Source organism: Heloderma suspectum, chromosome 7 (genome assembly GCF_057233095.1).
Source record: "Heloderma suspectum isolate Gila_16-S chromosome 7, 16-S_ref, whole genome shotgun sequence".
Classification (NCBI taxonomy): Eukaryota; Metazoa; Chordata; class Lepidosauria; order Squamata; family Helodermatidae; genus Heloderma; species Heloderma suspectum.
Genome location: NC_139464.1, coordinates 43,152,951 through 43,165,376, shown reverse-complemented (window position 1 = coordinate 43,165,376; position 12,426 = coordinate 43,152,951). Strand labels below are relative to the sequence as shown.

Here is a 12,426-nt window from a genome sequence, read left to right as displayed (position 1 = left end):
CTTGAGATCTCCGATTTTCTTGAAAAGATCTCTAGTCTTTCCCATTCTATTCTTTTCCTCGATTTTTTTTTTGCATTGTGCACATACTTTTTAGAATTTTATTGCAAGTCCTCATGAGGGCAATGCCTGGAACAGGGCCGACCAAAATGCCACAAAGAAATGAGCCAGCTTTCGAGTTCCTCCAGAACTCTTTTTTTTTTTTTTTTTTTTGCCATTAGCCATCTTTTCTGAGGGCGGCCGGCCACAAAGCTGCGAGATCCGGACTAACAGAAAAATACGCTGCCGAGAGGGAGCGAGCACGGAGGCGCTGTCTCTTTAAAACGCCGCCGCCTGCGGGGAAGGCCCGGCTCGGAATCTGTCTGTGAACCGGGCGGGGAACGACTGCGGCGGCGGCGACACGCCGTCCCTTTAGAGGCCGCTGGTTATGTCACCCCCTCGTGGCTCCTCCCTCTCCTCTCAGGCGGGAGGAGCGCTGTGAGCGGGGAGGGGAGACGAGCCAGATCGGCGCCTGCGCAGAACCGTTTCTCCTCTCCGTCTGCCCAATCTCGCCGCTCTTTCACATCCCCCCCCCCCCCGAACCCTTGAGGGCCGCGGCAATCATAAGCCCGAGCGCAGCACTGAGAAGTGGCGACGCGACGCGCGCCGGGACCCAGCGGCTGCGAAGCCACCGGGCTGCCCAGCGAGACTCTTGTCCTGGCTATGGGCTCCTGAGGGCCTCTCGCTCTGCCCCGTCCCGTCCCCCGAGTGACGGAGCGGTCCCTGCCGGAGGAGGGGAAACGGAGGGAAGCGGCGACAGCCCCGGGACGGAGGCTCAAGTCCGGCTAGTGCCGCGTGGCGGTGAGGGGCGCTCCGCGGTGAGGGGGCCAAGTGGGAAGAGGAGGAGATGGATGGGAAGAAACAGTGCCTGAGGGGAAAGAGTGGCCCTGGAGGTGGACCGGGCAGCCACAGGGTGGTTCCCAGGCGAATGGGGCTTCTCGGCACTTCGGGTGGTGCTGAACGGCACCTGGGAGTAGTGGCGCTGGAGCTGAGAGGGGTGTGAAAAGACGAATGGCAGCTCGCCCCTTTTCCAGGGATGTATAGCACAGACAGATGGGCAAAGGTGTCTCTGTGGCCACCCTCGGGTGCTCAGCAGCTGTGGACAGCAGCTGTGGAAACAGATGTGGGTGCTGATTGGCATGGCCTAGACCTGAAGGGGAACAAGGTGGCACCACTGAGTGTGGGTTTCCAGGGATGCAGCTGGCAGGCGGTCCCGTCTGTGGGTCTAAGCTGGTGTGTGTGTGGTACAAAATGTGGCTGTGGGATGTATTTTATTTCTGTAATGCTATAACTTTGTGGGCTGACTTTTCTACTTGGATGTATTCAAGGTAATTTCAATACATCAAATGCATCTTGATGATCCTAGATGTTATAGTGTTGCAGTGTGATGCTCAAATAGTGTAGCCTGGTTTGGTGTTGAATGTGGGTGCTGAGCACTGTGGTGTAGAAAGGAGTTATGATTGCAATGGGTAAGTGCCTGCAGTTATGGGAGAAGTGCCGCTTTTGGTGCCACATGTCCCACTGATGTCACCAAAGGTACTGGCTACTACCAAATATTCAAAGTGGGGCACATGCTGTGGATTGTGACACTTCTTGCCACATATGCACTAAACATGACAGGAACTGTGGTGAAGAGAATCGTAGCAAGGAACATATAGCATAGATTGTGCTTAGTATGGATGTGGTGTGTGTGTTATCTTGAGTGGCATGGCATCGGCTTTACTATGCTTTGGCACTGAATGTGGCATTAAGTAGGATACCATAATTTGGTGTGAGTTTAGTAGCTTTATGAGGAGTGCTGTGGTGCTGAATTGTTTCTATTGAATAGCATTTCAGCCACAATACAGCATATACTGTTAGTACGATAGTGACCGAAAGTACTATGAACTTAAAAAACAAGTTTGAAATGCTGAGCCTTTTGTTGTTGAACTGTTTTTGAAATACTAATTATTGGACACTTGCCTTCCCCTTTTAACTTAAATGGTATGTTCCCTTAATTTATATTTGATGTAATATCACTTTTCTATATGTTGTCAATTGTTTCTTACTGTTGGAATATATATTGTTGTGCACATAGTAGTAAGTGATTTCAAAGAGCCCTCTATGTTCAAATATAATTTGCTTCAGAAACTGTAAAATCCATGTTGTTAGGGGCTGCTATGCATTTTTTTAAGTTACTGTGAAGTAACTTAAGATGGTGCAAGCAACTTTGCATGACTGTATTTCCCTGTAATATAGATAGAATTGCATCCAGAAAGTTATTGGTTTTCCATTCTGTCTTTGTATGAAGATCTGGCCATTTAATAAAGTGACCTCATATGTTGCCCTTCAAGTGTGAGAACTTGTGTCCAAATTCCAAAAGTAATGTGAATTGACAGTGTGTATTTTGTACAAGGGTCATTCATGGTTTTGTTTTTATGAGGGGACAGAAGTAATGATTCTGGATCTTAGAATGTCAGTGTTAGCAGTTCAATCATGAGGTAAGTGCAATGGGATGCTTTGAACTTCCATGGTATGAAAACCATATCATAATTGTTGTGGTAAATGTGGTGAATACAAAATACAGTAAGGAAGACTGAAATATACATAGCATGCCTGTATACTGAATGGAAGTGGAATGTGTTGAATGTATAGTGTTTTATAATTTTGGCATGCAGTAATTAATGTTTACAAGGTATATTACACACTCTGCTTAGTGGAGCATCTTCAGTTCTCTGAAGAGTAATTTCTGTATGAGATGAAGTAAGTTGCAAGGAAATTAATCCAACAAATGAGTAAACTGAAGAATTCCTATGTATTATTTAGCTATAAATTGCTGATTACATAACTCTTAGAGCAAACCTTAACTGTTGGTCACAGCAACTCCTTAAAATTCAGCCTACTGTGACACAGAAAACTAAGGAAAAGGCTTGGTCAACAATAATGAACTATTGTATACTGCCCAGGACTTAAAGGCTGGTGTTTGATTCCCCCATGACCTTTGATTTCATGCCTAACCTATTTTGGACTTCCTCCCCTGTTGGTTTTAGGGCTACATCCTCTTTCCCAGCACTCCTTGAGCTGTAGCTTGGTGATGGAAGATCAGATTCCTGCCAAGATAATTAATCCTGCCAAAGCCCCTTGGGTGTCATTTTAAAAACTCATCTGTAACCAGTCAGAGTAGTAAAATGGAATAAACAAAGCTTTTAGCTAAAAAGCTCTTAAACTATGATGGATCTTGAAAATAATATCTAGGAAAGCATTTCCAGTGTGAGTTACAGATTGGGACTGGAGGGAGTTCTCTCCAAGGGAAGAATGCACTATGTCCAGGTGGTCCCTTTATAAAGAGTGGGCTGTTTTAATGTGTGATATCAGAATGCCAGTCCCTGTTGTGATGTGGCTTAACTGGGAGTGTTGTCTGTTGTTGGATCCCCTTTTTTGGTATCAGTCTGGAAAGCGTTCACTCATGGTTATCTTTGTTTTGCAGTGCAAACACTGGCTGAGAAGGCAACGGATCAGCTTGTGTCCAGGGAGCAGGCACACGAACGCTTAAGCATGAAATGCAGTGTGGTGATCATTTTAATAACCCCAGAGGGATATAATTTACAGGAAGCAAAAGGAGGCGGGGAGAATTAGCCAAGACATTTCACCTGCTGCACAGTGTGCTCTCTAAAACTATACAATAACTATTGTTGGATTGTGATCGTCCCTTAAGCCTTTGTTCTCACAGTATAGTGAACAGCTTAAGAATGGTTATAATCTTAATAAAAGCTACTGCACCCAGAATGGGGAAATAACATAGGGTGTAGCACTATAAGGTGTATGTCCAGTAGTCCCAGCAACTGTATCCTGCAGTGAATCCATATGCTGTATCTCTTGCAAGGGAGTTGTTTCCATGGCTTCTGCAGATTTTTCTGCATTGCCTTGTCTATGGAAGGTGCTCATTGGTCTAAACTGGGACTAATGATGTGACTACCCATCCACTAAAGTCTGAGCCTATAAGCTTTTGGGAAACAATGTAAGCCATTAGATGTTCTTTTTCAGGCAAGCATTTAATCTTTCATGATAGGCATGATGTGTCTTTAACTGACCACTGTTGACCAACTGCATTATCTAATGCAGCTTTTGGGGTAACATTATATTAAATATTTAGTGTAAAGTCCTCTGGGATATCTGTGGTTGTGAATTATTTTGTTGTATCTATTGAAGTCAGGTGTTGTAGAAACTTCAGAATTGTTCAGTCTCAGGCTGTGAACTTCAGGATCACAGTATAGCAGCCCTGATGACATAAACACTGTTTGGCATGTGTGAATGTATGCATGTGGTTTTTACAAAATATTATTATTAGAGCACCATCTATATACATGGCACTTTACAAAATATAGAGGACAGGTCCAGGGCCCCACTTCATAGGGCTTACAAATAGTTCAAAAGAGACAACAGAGAAAGGGGAGGAAAATGAAAGAATGGGAAAACAAGCAGTTATTTCTAGGCTTAGTTACTGTAGAATATCCATGATTGCTTCTTCTTACACATGGTCCTGAGCAGTGGTACAATTAAGTCATTTTAGGCTCTGGTGTTATGGAGGGGCCCCTCTTTAGATGGTAATGTGTATTACTTTGCTTACTTCAGAATATGGCAAGCCAGCTGTATTGTGTTTGGGGGCGCACCTTCTCATTCTACTGAGAGGAAGCCCGGGACTTTTCTTCCAAAGGCTTGCACTGATAGTAGCACTGATCCTGAATATGCATAAAGAGGAGTGTGAATGGTAGCAGACTTCAGTGAAAAGGGTTACAGAAGGACCTTCTTGTTCCTGCCCTCTGTGCTTGAAGCAGGAGACAGCAAGACAGAGGTAATTCCCTTTTGCTGTCCTGCACCTGCTTGATGTTTCCTTGTTCAAGCAACAAGCATTGGGGGAGATGGGGCTTCAAAAAGGAACTTGTGTGTGGGTGGGTGGAGGGATGCATCTATGCAATGACAGCAGGGGAGAAGTGGTGTGCTCTTGCCCCCTGGAGAACTAGGGAGACAGAGAATTCCCACCTCTGCACTCCAGATAAATATTGAGATGCATGCCTGTAACTAAAAATGTCATTGAATGGCATGTCATTTTAAACTCATTAGGGTACCACAGGACTTGTTCTTGCTGTTTTTGCATAGAGCAACCTCTGTGCATGATTGTGATTGAGACCTGGTCAAGTCCTTGGTTCAAATCTCACCTCAGCCACAAAAGGATTCGGTGACCTTAGGCATGCTCTCGACTGACCTGCCTCATAAACAAATGGGCATTATGCTGAAGGGATAGGGTACAAGGGAAGTTGCGCCCTCTCCTGTAATGTGGAGTAGTGTATGAAAATGAAACTTTATTTGCAACATTCGATTCACATTTCAAACCTCTTCTTTTAAACTCTGCTTTCACTTCTGTCTCCCAACCCCTCCATTTTCATGAAACGTGACTTTGTGAACATTTGTGCGCCTCCCTATACCTGATGAGCTGAGTGACAAACAGCAGTAATGTCATGGGTACAGAGCTGGTTGTGGTACTGATTCTGGGAAACAGACACACCCTGTAGCAGCAGTATTTGATCCTATTTTCAAAGGAAGAGTGGTAAGCTGGAACCGGCCTCCTCCCTTTCCTCTTGTTTCCTGTCTCCTTCCAAAAAAGGGACTGGCTGTGGTATGCTGACCTATTATAGTGTGGGTCAGTCCACAAAAAAAGAAAAAGACAGAGAAAGAAATGGCAGAAATTAATTGGGCAGAAAAAACTCTCTTGGAGAAAGATAAGTAGTTCATGGTAAATGGGTTTCATTGTTGATCAGCATATCTGATTTAAGGATGGAGGAAAGATGTGTGGTGGAAAGTGAATTTGTTGCCTTGGTATAGAACAATGTTTTGGACTCAGGAAAGTGGATAAATAGACTAAGGACACAATCCAATGCACGTTTAGACAGAAAAAAGTCCTACAGGTCCCAGAATGCTGGGAGTTGTATGACTTTTTCCTGTCTAAACATGCATAGGATTGTGCCCTAAAGGAGAAATAACCAGGGTGCAACCACAGGGATGGGAGGAAAGAGCTGTTGTCTGTGAAGGAAAGGTAAGGAGGTGTGCACTTTCCCTGTTCTAGGATAAATTGAGAAACTTAAAACTGAAAATTAATGTTATTGCATGTCTAAATTATGGAGATCTTTTCAATATGCACATAATTAAAAATCTGTAATTACTTAGAAGTTGAGCATTTACCAGACAAAACAGTTACTGATATTCATTTATTTTCAGCATCTACAGCAGATAACCTCTTGTTTTGATTTTAAAAACAATATTTAATTAAATGCCGAGTGGCGTTTTCTGTCTTTTGTTTCATCGAGCATACTGCCAGCTGTTTAGTTAAAAAATGATGAATGGACAAAAATCTCACGAGTATTCCGGCTATTCAGTCCTCCACAGTATGATTACAAGAGCTGTGTTTGAATAATACTTTGTGTGCAGATAGCTGAATTATATCATGAACAGGCAGCCTAGTTGGTGTGGGTGGACAAAATTTTTACATACAGACCAGACGATAATGTGAACTGGTTTGGGGTAAGATCCCAAAAGATATAGGACAGGTGAAGAGTACCTGCTGACCTGCTCATTATACTGAGCATTTTTTTTGTTCAGTAACCAAAGTGAGTGTAGCCTTGCCATCTGCTTGGATATTGGAGTGTTTCATACACCATAATGTCATGACATATGACAAAACAGCCCTTGAGTCAGTTGAAGAAAGGGAATGGGAGTAGATGTGTAGAGGTGGAATTTTACTGCTTCTGAGGCACAAACCTGGGAAAAACTAGAGAAAACAAGGAGAAAATTCCATGTTAGCTATAATTAGGAAAGGAATCAAAAATAAAACTGCCAATAGCATTCTGCCCTTATACAAATCTATTGTGCGACCACACTTGGAATATCGTTTGCAGTTGTGGTCACCACACCCAAAGAAGGATATTGTAGAATTGGAAAAAGTGCAGAAAAGGGCAACTGCAATGATCAAGAGGTGGAACAATGCCCCTGTGAGCAAAGGTGATAGCTTCTGGGGTTGTTTAGCTTAGAAAAGAGGTTAGTAAGGGGACACATGATAAGAGATGCACACAGTCATGCATGGTGTGGAGGACATGGATAGGGAGACATTTTTCTTCCCCTCTCATAATAACCCAGAGTCATCCCATGAAGCTGATTGGTGGATGATTCAGGACAGATAAAAGGAAGTACTTACTCACACAGCGCATAGTTAAACTGTGGAATGCGTTTCCACAAGATGTAGTGATGGCCGCCAATTTGGATGACTTTAAAAGGGGATTAGACAATAAGGCTATCAAAGGCTACTAGTCTTGATGGCTATCTACTACCTTTAATGTCAGAGGCAATATGCTTATGTACACCAGTTGCTGGGGTTCACGAGGGGGAGGGTGCTATTGCACTCACGACCTACTTGTGGGTTTCCCACAGACAGCTGGTTGGCCACTGTATGAATAGAATGCTGGACTAGATGGATCCTTCTGATCCACCATGGTTCTTCTTAAGTTCTTATAATGCAAACTATTTTTCCATAGTCAAGATTAGTCTTCAAATGTAGGACTTACTGTTAGCACCAAGGCGAAACATGGGGCTCTTTCATAATTTTTTCATTCTATATGCCTGCCTTTCTTAAAACAGGTTGGCTCTGATGGTGATCTGTCTGTCTATCTATCATCTATCTATCTGCCTTGCATCTAGATAGAATGAGAAGGAAAGTAGACGTATCCTGGGCATTTATTTTCAAAATATCCACCTGTATGACTGCTAATAATTATTATTCTGTCTTTATAAACAAAATTGGCCAGAGTACCTGTTACTATAAACCAGTTAATAATCTTGTTGTCCTGGTTTATAGCAGGGGTGTGGAATGAATGTGTGGCTCTCCAGATGGTGTTGGACTGCAACTCCTCATCGCACAGCTTATAGTGAGGGATGATGGGAGGTGCAGTCCAACAACGTCTGGTGGGCTACACATTCCCCATGCCTGGTTTATAAAGGAGGAATTCAACAGAGTCAGCAGTTTCCACTTAGAGGTTGTGCCATGGTTATGTCCAATTGGGCCTTGTTTTAAGTTCTGAGCAGCCAAGTGATAAGCACCAGAGATGTGCCCTATAAGCTTTAAGGAGTATGGAAAGACAGAGGTAGAAGTCCAACTTGAACGTTTCTTTCTTGTTTTACTACGGCTGAGTGTGTGAAGTGCTTCTTTCAGTTGTAATAAAAGCAGCGTATGTTTTTTTTTATACATGCATAGAAATATGCATAGTAATAGCACTAATGTGATTGGATCACTTTCTAAAGATAGACTTGAGCTAAAGGCAATTATATGAAAAAGAATATTTTCAGCAAATTCTGTTCTAACTGCTGTTCCATGATTTATTTATTTTTTTCAAATATGTCTTTTATAGTCCCAGGGCTTCTCTAAATGGCAGTTTCCCTCATGACTCGTTTAACACTTCAACACTATACCAAAGTGGAGAAAGAGGTGCCAAAAAGCTTCGACAGTTTATGAAACCCTTGCGGTTTTGCTTTGTCTCCTACACTGATCCTGCTGGTCCCAGATATGCCACAAATCTTAAATATACAATGGCAAGTATATTTAGGGACCTGTTGTCATTCTACCAGGGATGTATCTCTGGTGTAATGGAAGTTACACTTAGGTATGTTTTTAATACTTTTAAGCAGACAGAAGAAAATATTACTTGAAAATACATATACCAAGCATTCTAAAGTTGTAGGGGAAAAACAAATGGTATTCAGTTAGACAGTTATTTTGTTCACAATCTTCAGGCACTAGCAGGTAGTGTATGTTTCATGTGTTGTCTTTTGGCTTTCTTTGACTTTTAACTGTTTGTTTAGATACCTGTGCCGTTTAAAATGCATTTCCCCCTACCTTCTTCCTTGGTTGTGTTTTTGGGGGCGGGGGGAGATTTATCTCCCTTTCCTCTCAAATTTTGGCTGGTTTGCAAGTATTAAGAATAGGGTGTTCAAGATAATGGAATTTATAGGTTCTGTTGGTTAATAATGCTTTAGTGCAGGGCTCAGAAACTTCAGGGGGCCCAAGGGCCATTTTTGTGTCCCACAGCACCCTGTGGGCCACACTCTGCTGTGCGCCTGAGAAAAGAATTACCCCCCAAGCCATGATAGTGCTACGTAGTGCTAAATGGTCCAAATTTAGCTAAATGTCACCTGTATAGTGTATATGAGTCAAATTTAGCTTCAAAACAAGCTACATTTGGCCAGTTTACCACTCCATAGTGCTAACATGACCAATTTGGGGGCATGTGGGCCATGTGCTGCCCACCCCTGCTTTAAGTCTATGTGAAACTCTGAGAACCCTTTATCTTGGTAATCCTTCCAACAATCAAGAGCCAGTGTGGTGTAGTGGTTAGAGTGTTGGACTGAGAGTCAGGAGATCTGGGTTCTATGCCACTCAGCCAGTCACAGACCTCAGCACAACCTACCTCAAAGGGTTGTTGTTGCGAGGATAAAATGGAGAGGAGGAGGATTATGTATGCCATCTTGGGTTTCTTAAGGAGGAAAACAGGCAGGATATAAATGTAAGAAATAAATAAATAAGCAATCCCGCACATATTATTATCTCCCTATCGCAGATGGGTTTGAGGCTTAAAAGATAGCGGCTTGCTTAAGGCCACCTATCTAGGCTTGTGGCAGAAGAAGGATTTGAACTGGAGACTTCGGGGTCAGCCCATTTTATTCAGTGGGTTTACTTCTGAGTAAAAAGCCATAGGATTGGATCCTTTAACAATTACTCTAGCACTAACAGTAGAAAGCCCAGTTAATTATTTTGTGCTCCCTGATATGAAAACTGTGCTTAATAAAGCCTCTGTTGTACATTACAGAAGCATTCCCAGTTTTGGTACCTACTCATGGGAACTGATCTATAAGTACATTTCCTGACTTGTAACCACATTGCTCTGTTTTACTGATTGTGTAATGTTTTTAATGCATTTCTTATTTTATACTGTATTTACATTGGTTTTTATATTTTATGTATTTTATTATTTTAGATACCTTAGGATATCAAGCAGTATGCAAGTAGCTTAAATAAATAAATAAATAAGGGTGCAATCTTATGCATACTTAGATGGAAAAAAGTCCTACAACTCCCAGCATTCCCCAGCTAGCATGGCTGGCTGGGGGGATGCTGGGAGTTGTAGGACTTGTCTAAACATGCATAGAATTGTGCCCTTAGTTTATGTCTGTTTGTAGGGGGCTGTTTAAAACACACATCCTGTCCCTTATTGTAAACACTGCTGTAATTTACAAGGTGTTTTAGCATCTTTGCATTGAATGGAGCAACATTCTCTCCTCAACCTCATTCAGATGTCTGTTAATTACTTCCACTTTTTCATTCTTTTGATATAATATTTATTTATTTAAAAAAAGAAAAACAAAACACAACAACAACAGAAATAGAAACACAACAACAATACACATACACTAAAATATCATGTAAGATATCTACCTTTGGCTCCCCTTACACAACAAATGCTTATTATTATTATTCTCTAGTTCTTATCTTAGTTGTATATCATACATTGAGTTTGCAGACATTATCCCCTTTCTCCTAATTTTAACAACAACAGAAAAAAGAGAATCAACCATCTCAAAGTTCAAAATCCACATACATAGATATAATTTTTCTCTGTTTCTTGTACAAATTCTATAAAAGGTTTCCAATCTAACATAAATTTAGTTGTTGACCCTTCTTTAATTATAATAGTAAGTTTTGCCATCTCTGCCAGTTCCATCATTTTCATGATCCACTCGCTCATAGTTGGTATTATTTCATTCTTCCACTTTTGTGCATACAATAACCTTGCAGCCGTTGTCATGTAGAGAATGAGGGTTCCCCCCTTCTCTTTTATATGTTTATCTGTTAGTCCCAATAAATTCCACTTTTTCATTCAAGCTCAATTGGCTAGACACACATCCATGGTAAATCCTTCCTACCTGTGTATTAGCTTAGCTTAGCAAAAACCTCCTACTTGTGCCCTGTGGCATTTACAAAGGTGTGGAATGTTGTCAGAAGTAAACAAATTTCCTCCAGACCCACCAAAGGTTTCTGTCCTTATTGAGCACAATCTCTACCTTGTTTTCAGTTTTCCAAGCCTCATCTCTTTCTGCAGAACTACTTAATTATTATAAGACCTTTCTGTCTCTACCCTGAGATTTTTCTTTCTTGCGTCTTCTTCTCCAAGCAGTGCAAACTTATCTGGTTTCTCTTTTCTTTTCTGACTCCAATCTTCATGCTATCTGTCATGTTATACCTAGAGCAGGTGTAGGCATCCTGATGCCCTCCAGATGTTTTGGACTCCAACTCCCATACCTTTTAGCCAGTATGGTCAGGGATTATGGGAGTTGTAGTCCAAAACATCTGGAGGGCATCAGGTTGCCTACCTTTGATCTAGAGCATCACAGTTCCTCAGCGTCCTCACCTTCTTGGAATCCCTCCTTAAAACCCACTTCTTTGCAATGCCTTGTGGTTGGTTTTGAACCTCCATAGCCCTATCTGTCTCTGCTCTTTTTTACCAGCAAGTCTCCTCCACCTTAGCCCACCATTTATTGACTAGCCTCATTTCTTTCTTATGCTTTCAACATATGTCTTAGGCCAGGGATAAACCTGGTGCCCTTTAGAAGTTTTGGGCTGTAACTGCCATTAGTCTCCACCAGCATGGCCAATTGATAGGGCTTATTTTTATTTATTTTTTATTTGTGATATTTATATATCTCTAAATATAATAAACTCCCTAAGCGGCTATAGGAGTTGTAGTCTAAAACATCTGCAGGACAGTAGGGTTCCTACTCCTGTCTTAGGCTGTAATTCTATGTAGACTTGTTTGAAATCAGTGGGCAAAGACCACTTACGAAAAATGTTTCTCCAATGGTAGATTTTTCAGTAATGAAAGTGACTTATGTAAATATATTTTAAAAGAACTGGAATAGGAATTGTTATATAACTAGAGCAGTGCTGCTGGCCCGTCTGTAACAACAAAATAGATCTATTTTGAAAGAAGTCCAATTATTGCTCTCTATGTGCTTACCTTATTTGCTCTTTTCTTGTAAGGCAGGAAGAAAGCAAAACACAGGCTTCATATCTTTCATTCTCTTTATAGCCTGCTGGCCTGATAATTACAGATAACGCTGCATATAGAAATAGTCAGTTTGTCAGATCTTCCTTTGTTAGTGAATATAACTTTTATAACTTATGCTTAGTTGTGCCTCTGCACTTTAAACCCACAAACAGAGATCAGTAATGTAGGTAAAGTATATCTAATGTTCTGTTCATCGTTAATTTCCTAGAGCCAAGACTTCTTTGCTTGTAATCTTGTTTGAAGACTA

General features: G+C 41.6%; 1 protein-coding gene across 4 annotated transcripts in view; it reads left to right on the top strand.

Moving 5' to 3' along the window:
* Positions 1-474: 474 nt before the first annotated feature.
* The window catches only part of TMEM184B (transmembrane protein 184B), a 43,286-nt gene continuing 31,334 nt past the window's right edge, over positions 475-12,426 (top strand). The window contains exon 1 of one of the 4 annotated variants that reach the window (XM_084809804.1): positions 475-854. The gene's annotated coding sequence lies outside the window, so the exon portion shown is untranslated. The remainder of the gene's footprint in view (positions 855-12,426) is intronic. The other 3 variants (XM_084809805.1, XM_084809801.1, XM_084809803.1) reach the window with 3 other exon arrangements.